This window comes from Acipenser ruthenus, unplaced genomic scaffold (genome assembly GCF_902713425.1).
Source record: "Acipenser ruthenus unplaced genomic scaffold, fAciRut3.2 maternal haplotype, whole genome shotgun sequence".
Lineage (NCBI taxonomy): Eukaryota > Metazoa > Chordata > Actinopteri > Acipenseriformes > Acipenseridae > Acipenser > Acipenser ruthenus.
The window spans coordinates 3286-11695 of NW_026708782.1; the positions used below are offsets into that span (position 1 = coordinate 3286).

Below are 8410 nucleotides of genomic sequence, written 5' to 3' on the forward strand. Positions count from 1 at the left end.
ACCTGCAGGAGCCTATGGTCAGAGAAGAAGACGGCCTGGGTGTCTACTGCGTCTTCGTAAGGGAGCTGGTATGCAGGACGAGATCTATACGGGAGAAGGAGGTCCCAGATGAGCTCACCCAGGTAAAGGGAGGCACCAGGTCCTTACCTGCATCACACAGGGAGAAATCAGATATTACGGAGGACAAAACTCTACTAGAGCGGTCGTTGCGTGGCCTGCTCCGGTCTACGTCCCTCAGAGCACAATTGAAGTCACCTGACACGATGACGGGTACGTTCCCCAGCAGGAGTGGACGCAGCTGTGGAAAAAATTGAACTCTTTCGTTTTGGTTAGTGGGTGCGTAGACATTGACCAGTCTGAGGGGAGTGTTGTTGTATGTCACATCCACGCTCAGAATTCTACCAGGTTCTACCTCCCTGCTGCTGCGGGAGGTAATAAATGGGTTTTTAAACAGGATACCTACTCCGTCGGCTCTGGCTATGTTGGAGCCCGACCAGAAGGAGTCCCCCAGGGTCCAACTCTCCTTCAGGTCCCTATAATCAGGGCTCGACGAAATACCACACTCCTGCAGAAAGATGAGATCTGCTTTCAAGTTAGCTAGATAGTTTAGTACATCAAATCTTTTTGTGTCTCCCTGATGCTCCTGACATTAACAGACACACATATCAGGGCCATCAGGGTAGCTAACAAGAAAAGGAGTCGCTGCGTCCACCCCATAGCGACTATGATTGGGAGGTCGGGACACTCTTCCTACTCTTAGCTCTACGCTTGCTTCGAGGGGGCTTGGGCTTATTTGCAACTCCCATCACCCCTGAGAAGGTACTCACTGCTGCCTCGTCCAAGAAGGCACCGTCTTTATATGCACAGTACGTGGAGTTGTTGGGGCTATTCAACTCCCCACAAGGTAAGTCTGGTGGAACTTGCTCAGGGCCCCTCGGAACGTGTGGGTCAGCTTTGTCCTGGGGGGGGTTATGACAGACAGCATTCTTTGGCTGTTACCGTCTGTTGAATTGGAGCTGTTAGCAGACTTCTGGCTTACCGCGTCCAGGGGTATTCCCATGTCCTCCAGTGCTGTATCTAGGAGGACCTCTAGGGGGCCCCTGTTTTGCCCATACAAGGGAGGGGTCAAGGATGCTTTGAAGGAGGCCCTTCGCTTGAAGAGGGTCATTGCTACAGAGGTACTGCTGGTCAGGGAAGGTGTTGACCCCGACCTCTCCCTCGGTGCATTAGTGAACACCTCTTCTGCGAGGTGTGCTAGGGTTTGTGCCAACGACTGGGAAGGCTGGCTGGGGATGCCCTGGCTGGCTGCTACCTGCCCACTAGGCGGCAGTGTAGCCGTCCCACTCGCCTCCGTCTCTGCCTGCGAGGGGCAAGACTGGGGACTTTGTGTGGACATTAGCTGGTTTTGGATCTATGGGGGCCACCTGCAACTTGCTGTCTTTGATCCTGATCTTCTTTCTTTTCCCCCCCTCGTCTCTACCCTTTCTTTTCCCCACCCTCTGCTGGTTCTTCACTCCCTTCCCCTCCTTCTCACTCTCACTTTCACTGTCGCTTTTGCTTTCCTCCCCCACGGACTCAATCATTATGGCGTCATAACGAGAGCCGAGGGGGAGTGCTGGCGCTGAGAGGGCCCTACTCAGGGGGGGGCCGCTGCTGGGTCCGGGCTCCCTCCCTGACTCGTGTTCTGCATCAGAGGAGCTACTGGAGGAGCTAGTGGAGTGGCTGTTGTACTCTCTCTCTGGGCTGGGGAAGGGGTCCTCGTAAAACGGGACATGTCTCGGGGGCGGGGGGGTGAGGGGGTGCTGGTGATGATGGTGGTGCTGGAGTCTGGGTCTTGGATACTGTTGGTGGTGATGTGGACTGATCTTTGTTACTTGCTCCCTCTTCCTGCTCAGGCCTAGGCTTGTTCATGTTTGCCTTGCTGGCTCTGGCCATGTTGGCATAGGAAGAGGGGCAGTCCTTAAACAGGTGCCCCTTCTTTCCACACAAATTGCACTGCCTCTCTTCTCTGCAGTGGCTGGTCTCGTGGGGGGCGCCGCAGTTCCTGCACTTGACTAAAGTACACGCGGCCGTCAGGTGTCCTAATTCCCCACATTTCCTGCAGAGTTTTGGCATCCCATTATAGAATACCAGCCCTCTGTTGGGCCCTAACACTATGGAGTTTGGAATGTGGCGGACGCCTCCAATGCCCGATGGATCAACATTAAGGCGTACCAGCCACTTTCTGCTCCTGTCCAAACCCCATCTTCATCTGTAATTTTCCTCCCTTCTGATGACACCCTCCCATAGCGGTTAAGCCATGTTGTAATATCATAGTCGCTAACAGCCTCATTGAAAAATTGGACAGTAACAACTTTCATTTCTCTGTCTGTCAGTGCATCCACACAAAATTCTTTGTATGGAGCGAGATATTTATTCTCCCCCCAAAAGGACCACATTTCTTGTAACTTTTGGGGGGTTCCTAAAACTGACCTCAAACACTTCCTTAAGCCCTGGCAATTTCACCAAACAATTCAAGTCAGAAGGGGAAAAACCCATACCCCTCTGAAGAATGGTCCGGCTGAACTCTAGTCTCGTCAGTCCTGGTTCCGTTTCATCTTGCTTGTTTCTTGTGAAGCGCACGCATTGTGCCTCCTGGTTTCCTGGGTTGGCCGGAACGCCATCCTTCAGCTGGCTCCTCCGATTGGGGTGGGAGAAGCCTCTGGACGTCCGGGTTGTCTCTCTCTACGGAAAAGAGACAACGTAAGCAGCAAATCTGGGCAGTTGAAGGAACTATTACTTTAGTCCCTGAGGAGATGGTCGCCTCGCAAGAGGGACCCCCTCCCCAGGTGAACGGTGTCCTTCCCTGGCGGAGTAGGGGGCGCTGCTTGGCACCGAGACCACGTAGGAAGAATCGTGGCTGTGACGCCTCCTCGGGGTCCGGGGCCGCCCTCTGCTCCTCCCAGATGGCGCCCTCTGCTGGGCGCCTGCTGCTCTCTCGGTCTGGATCTCGATTACAATCAAGGCTGGGGATGAGGTCGTCTAGGTCATCAAAGGGTCCTCAAAGGTCGTCTGGATGGTAGGTCCTCCTTCTCTCTAACTCCAGGAACGTCTGGAAAAGCCGGAACCGCCTGAAAAAGAAAAAAACGGGAACCGCCTGAAAAAGAAAAAACTGCTCTCAACAGTCAACAAAATCTTGAAAGACCCTCGGCCTGGATTGGGCAAGCCAAAACCAGACTGAGCATTAGTCTTCCAAAAAGTTGCCGAGCTGAGAAAGCCAGTCAAAAATAAAAAAAATTCTGTTCCTCCTCACCCGAACAAACTCTCACAGACCCTCGGAGGGAGCGGGCAATGCCACTACCCTCTAAGCCTTAGTCTTAGAAAGATTTATTCGAACTGAAGAGAAGCCAGAGTATATGGCTGGCTAAGAAGGACCTGGCATAGGGACATGTTCCACCACACTTGTCTGGTTAGCTGCATGCTCCCAGGAAACAAACTGCTGCTGTCTACATCATCATCACATGTGAATAAAAGAAAGAAGACAGCAAGAAAGAAAGAGAGAAAGAAAGAGAAAGAAAGAAAGAGAGAAAGAAAAAAAAGAAGTAAAACGGCGGGAAAACTTGCATCAACACTGGCACTCTCCCTCCAGCAGGGGTAGACAAAATGCTCACAGGAGAGATCCAGATCTGACTTTGACCAACGTTAGAGAAAGGTGTGCACCGTTCCCGAAGGTACTGCAATACCGGGCCGATGCGTGGAGTGGACGGAGCAAGCCCCTGTTCCATCTCCCGATTCCAAAAATCAATTTAATATATGGTCCCCTGATAGGGGACGTATCAGATATTAAACTGATAAGAACAGATACTACACTTGATCTTAGCCAAAAGGCCGAGAAGCGATGGCGACTTGGCCCTTGCCCGGGGCCCCCCAGCCCGGACGGCACAGGGCGATTCAAAGGTGGGTGCAAAATTCCAAGCACAAGCAGACCCCCAAAAAACGGGCTGCTGCTTCCAGAGGGGAAATGTGCAATTTAAGCAGGAGGAAACAAAACAAAGCAAAAACACCACACATAACACCAAAACAAAACATAAACTGGCGGAGTGCGTCTTACAAATAGTCATGCCAAGCTGCTATGCTGTGCAAGGTGCCTTGGGTAACTACAACTGTGCCTCGCTGGCTGGCTGGCTTGCTAAGAAGGTCCTGCATAGGGACATGTTCCACCACACTTGTCTGGTTAGCTGCATGCTCCCAGGAAACAACCTGCTGCTGTCTACATCATCACCACATGTGAATAAAAGAAAGAAGACAGCAAGAAAGAAAGAGAGAAAGAAAGAGAGAAAGAGAGAAAGAAAGAGAGAAAGAAAGAAAGAGAGAAAGAAAAAAAAAGAAGTAAAACGGCGGGAAAACTTGCATCAACACTGGCACTCTCCCTCCAGCAGGGTAGACAAAATGCTCACAGGAGAGATCCAGATCTGACTTTGACCAACGTTAGAGAAAGGTGTGCACCGTCCACGTCGTTGCGTGGCCTGCTCCGGTCTACGTCCCTCAGAGCACAATTGAAGTCACCTGACACGATGACGGGTACGTTCCCCAGCAGGAGTGGACGCAGCTGTGGAAAAAATTGAACTCTTTCGTTTTGGTTAGTGGGTGCGTAGACATTGACCAGTCTGAGGGGAGTGTTGTTGTATGTCACATCCACGCTCAGAATTCTACCAGGTTCTACCTCCCTGCTGCTGCGGGAGGTAATAAATGGGTTTTTAAACAGGATACCTACTCCGTCGGCTCTGGCTATGTTGGAGCCCGACCAGAAGGAGTCCCCCCAGGGTCCAACTCTCCTTCAGGTCCCTATAATCAGGGCTCGACGAAATACCACACTCCTGCAGAAAGATGAGATCTGCTTTCAAGTTAGCTAGATAGTTTAGTACATCAAATCTTTTTTGTGTCTCCCTGATGCTCCTGACATTAACAGACACACATATCAGGGCCATCAGGGTAGCTAACAAGAAAAGGAGTCGCTGCGTCCACCCCATAGCGACTATGATTGGAGGTCGGGACACTCTTCCTACTCTTAGCTCTACGCTTGCTTCGAGGGGCTTGGGCTTATTTGCAACTCCCATCACCCTGAGAAGGTACTCACTGCTGCCTCGTCCAAGAAGGCACCGTCTTTATATGCACAGTACGTGGAGTTGTTGGGGCTATTCAACTCCCCACAAGGTAAGTCTGGTGGAACTTGCTCAGGGCCCTCGAACGTGTGGGTCAGCTTTGTCCTGGGGGGGGGGTTATGACAGACAGCATTCTTTGGCTGTTACCGTCTGTTGAATTGGAGCTGTTAGCAGACTTCTGGCTTACCGCGTCCAGGGGTATTCCCATGTCCTCCAGTGCTGTATCTAGGAGGACCTCTAGGGGGCCCCTGGTTTTGCCCATACAAGGGAGGGGGGTCAAGGATGCTTTGAAGGGAGGCCCTTCGCTTGAAGAGGGTCATTGCTACAGAGGTACTGCTGGTCAGGGAAGGTGTTGACCCCGACCTCTCCCCTCGGTGCATTAGTGAACACCTCTTCTGCGAGGTGTGCTAGGGTTTGTGCCAACGACTGGGAAGGCTGGCTGGGGATGCCCTGCTGGCTGCTACCTGCCCACTAGGCGGCAGTGTAGCCGTCCCACTCGCCTCCGTCTCTGCCTGCGAGGGCAAGACTGGGGACTTTGTGTGGACATTAGCTGGTTTTGGATCTATGGGGCCACCTGCAACTTGCTGTCTTTGATCCTGATCTTCTTTCTTCTTCCCCCCCTCATCTCTACCCTTTCTTTTCCCCACCCTCTGCTGGTTCTTCACTCCCTTCCCCTCCTTCTCACTCTCACTTTCACTGTCGCTTTTGCTTTCCTCCCCCCGGACTCAATCCTTATGGCGTCATAACGAGAGCCGAGGGGGAGTGCTGGCGCTGAGAGGGCCCTACTCAGGGGGGGGCCGCTGCTGGGTCCGGGCTCCCTCCCTGACTCGTGTTCTGCATCAGAGGAGCTACTGGAGGAGCTAGTGGAGTGGCTGTTGTACTCTCTCTCTGGGCTGGGGGAAGGGGTCCTCGTAAAACGGGACATGTCTCGGGGGCGGGGGGGTGAGGGGGTGCTGGTGATGATGGTGGTGCTGGAGTCTGGGTCTTGGATACTGTTGTGGTGATGTGGACTGATCTTTGTTACTTGCTCCCTCTTCCTGCTCAGGCCTAGGCTTGTTCGTGTTTGCCTTGCTGGCTCTGGCCATGTTGGCATAGGAGAGGGGCAGTCCTTAAACAGGTGCCCCTTCTTTCCACACAAATTGCACTGCCTCTCTTCTCTGCAGTGGCTGGTCTCGTGGGGGCGCCGCAGTTCCTGCACTTGACTACAGTACACGCGGCCGTCAGGTGTCCTAATTCCCCACATTTCCTGCAGAGTTTGGCATCCCATTATAGAATACCAGCCCTCTGTTGGGCCCTAACACTATGGAGTTTGGAATGTGGCGGACGCCTCCAATGCCCGATGGATCAACATTAAGGCGTACCAGCCACTTTCTGGCTCCTGTCCAAACCCCATCTTCATCTGTAATTTTCCTCCCTTCTGATGACACCCTCCCATAGCGGTTAAGCCATGTTGTAATATCATAGTCGCTAACAGCCTCATTGAAAAATTGGACAGTAACAACTTTCATTTCTCTGTCTGTCAGTGCATCCACACAAAATTCTTTGTATGGAGCGAGATATTTATTCTCCCCCAAAGGACCACATTTCTTGTAACTTTTGGGGGTTCCTAAACTGACCTCAAACACTTCCTTAAGCCCTGGCAATTTCACCAAACAATTCAAGTCAGAAGGGAAAAACCCATACCCCTCTGAAGAATGGTCCGGCTGAACTCCAGTCTCGTCAGTCCTGGTTCCGTTTCATCTTGCTTGTTTCTTGTGAAGCGCACCGCATTGTGCCTCCTGGTTTCCTGGGTTGGCCGGAACGCCATCCTTCAGCTGGCTCCTCCGATTGGGGTGGGAGAAGCCTCTGGACGTCCGGGTTGTCTCTCTCTACGGAAAAGAGACAACGTAAGCAGCAAATCTGGGCAGTGAAGGAACTATTACTTTAGTCCCTGAGGAGATGGTCGCCTCGCAAGAGGGACCCCCTCCCCAGGTGAACGGTTTCCTTCCCTGGCGGAGTAGGGGGCGCTGCTTGCACCGAGACCACGTAGGAAGAATCGTGGCTGTGACGCCTCCTCGGGGTCCGGGGCCGCCCTCTGCTCCTCCCAGATGGCGCCCTCTGCTGGGCGCCTGCTGCTCTCTCGGTCTGGATCTCGATTACAATCAAGGCTGGGGATGAGGTCGTCTAGGTCATCAAAGGGTCCTCAAAGGTCGTCTGGATGGTAGGTCCTCCTTCTCTCTAACTCCAGGAAGGTCTGGAAAAGCCGAACCGCCTGAAAAAGAAAAAACGGGAACCGCCTGAAAAAGAAAAAACTGCTCTCAACAGTCAACAAAATCTTGAAAGACCCTCGGCCTGGATTGGGCAAGCAAAACCAGACTGAGCATAGTCTTCCAAAAAGTTGCCGAGCTGAAGAAAGCCAGTCAAAAATAAAAAAATTCTGTTCCTCCTCACCCGAACAAACCTCTCACAGACCCTCGGAGGGAGCGGGCAATGCCACTACCCTCTAAGCCTTAGTCTTAGAAAGATTTATTCGAACTGAAGAGAAGCCAGAGTATATGGCTGGCTAAGAAGGACCTGGCATAGGACATGTTCCACCACACTTGTCTGGTAGCTGCATGCTCCAGGAAACAAACTGCTGCTGTCTACATCATCATCACATGTGAATAAAAGAAAGAAAGACAGCAAGAAAGAAAGAGAGAAAGGAAAGAGAGAAAGAAAGAGAGAAAGAAAAAAAAGAATAAAACGGCGGGAAAACTTGCATCAACACTGGCACTCTCCCTCCAGCAGGGGTAGACAAAATGCTCACAGGAGAGATCCAGATCTGACTTTGACCAACGTTAGAGAAAGGTGTGCACCGTTCCCGGAGGTACTGCAATACCGGGCCGATGCGTGGAGTGGACGGAGCAAGCCCCTGTTCCATCTCCCGATTCCAAAAATCAATTTAATATATGGTCCCCTGATAGGGGACGTATCAGATATTAAACTGATAAGAACAGATACTACACTTGATCTTAGCCAAAAGGCCGAGAAGCGATGGCGACTTGGCCCTTGACCGGGGCCCCCAGCCCGGACGGCACAGGGGGATTCAAAGGTGGTGCAAAATTCAAGCACAAGCAGACCCCAAAAAACGGGCTGCTGCTTCCAGAGGGGAAATGTGCAATTAAGCAGGAGAAAACAAAACAAAGCAAAAACACACACATAACACCAAAACAAAACATAAACTGGCGGAGTGCGTCTTACAAATAGTCATGCCAAGCTGCTATGCTGTGCAAGGTGCCTTGGGTAAACTA

General features: G+C 52.0%; 2 non-coding genes across 2 annotated transcripts; both read right to left on the bottom strand.

Annotated features, from left to right (window-relative positions):
- Window positions 1-3688: 3688 nt before the first annotated feature.
- Window positions 3689-3879, bottom strand: LOC131736052 (U2 spliceosomal RNA). Its single transcript, XR_009327871.1, has one exon. It is a non-coding gene; the product is annotated as a U2 spliceosomal RNA (small nuclear RNA).
- A 4085-nt stretch (window positions 3880-7964) lies between these two features.
- On the bottom strand, window positions 7965-8155 carry LOC131736045 (U2 spliceosomal RNA). The gene has a single exon (XR_009327869.1). It is a non-coding gene; the product is annotated as a U2 spliceosomal RNA (small nuclear RNA).
- Between the last annotated feature and the right edge of the window lie 255 nt (window positions 8156-8410).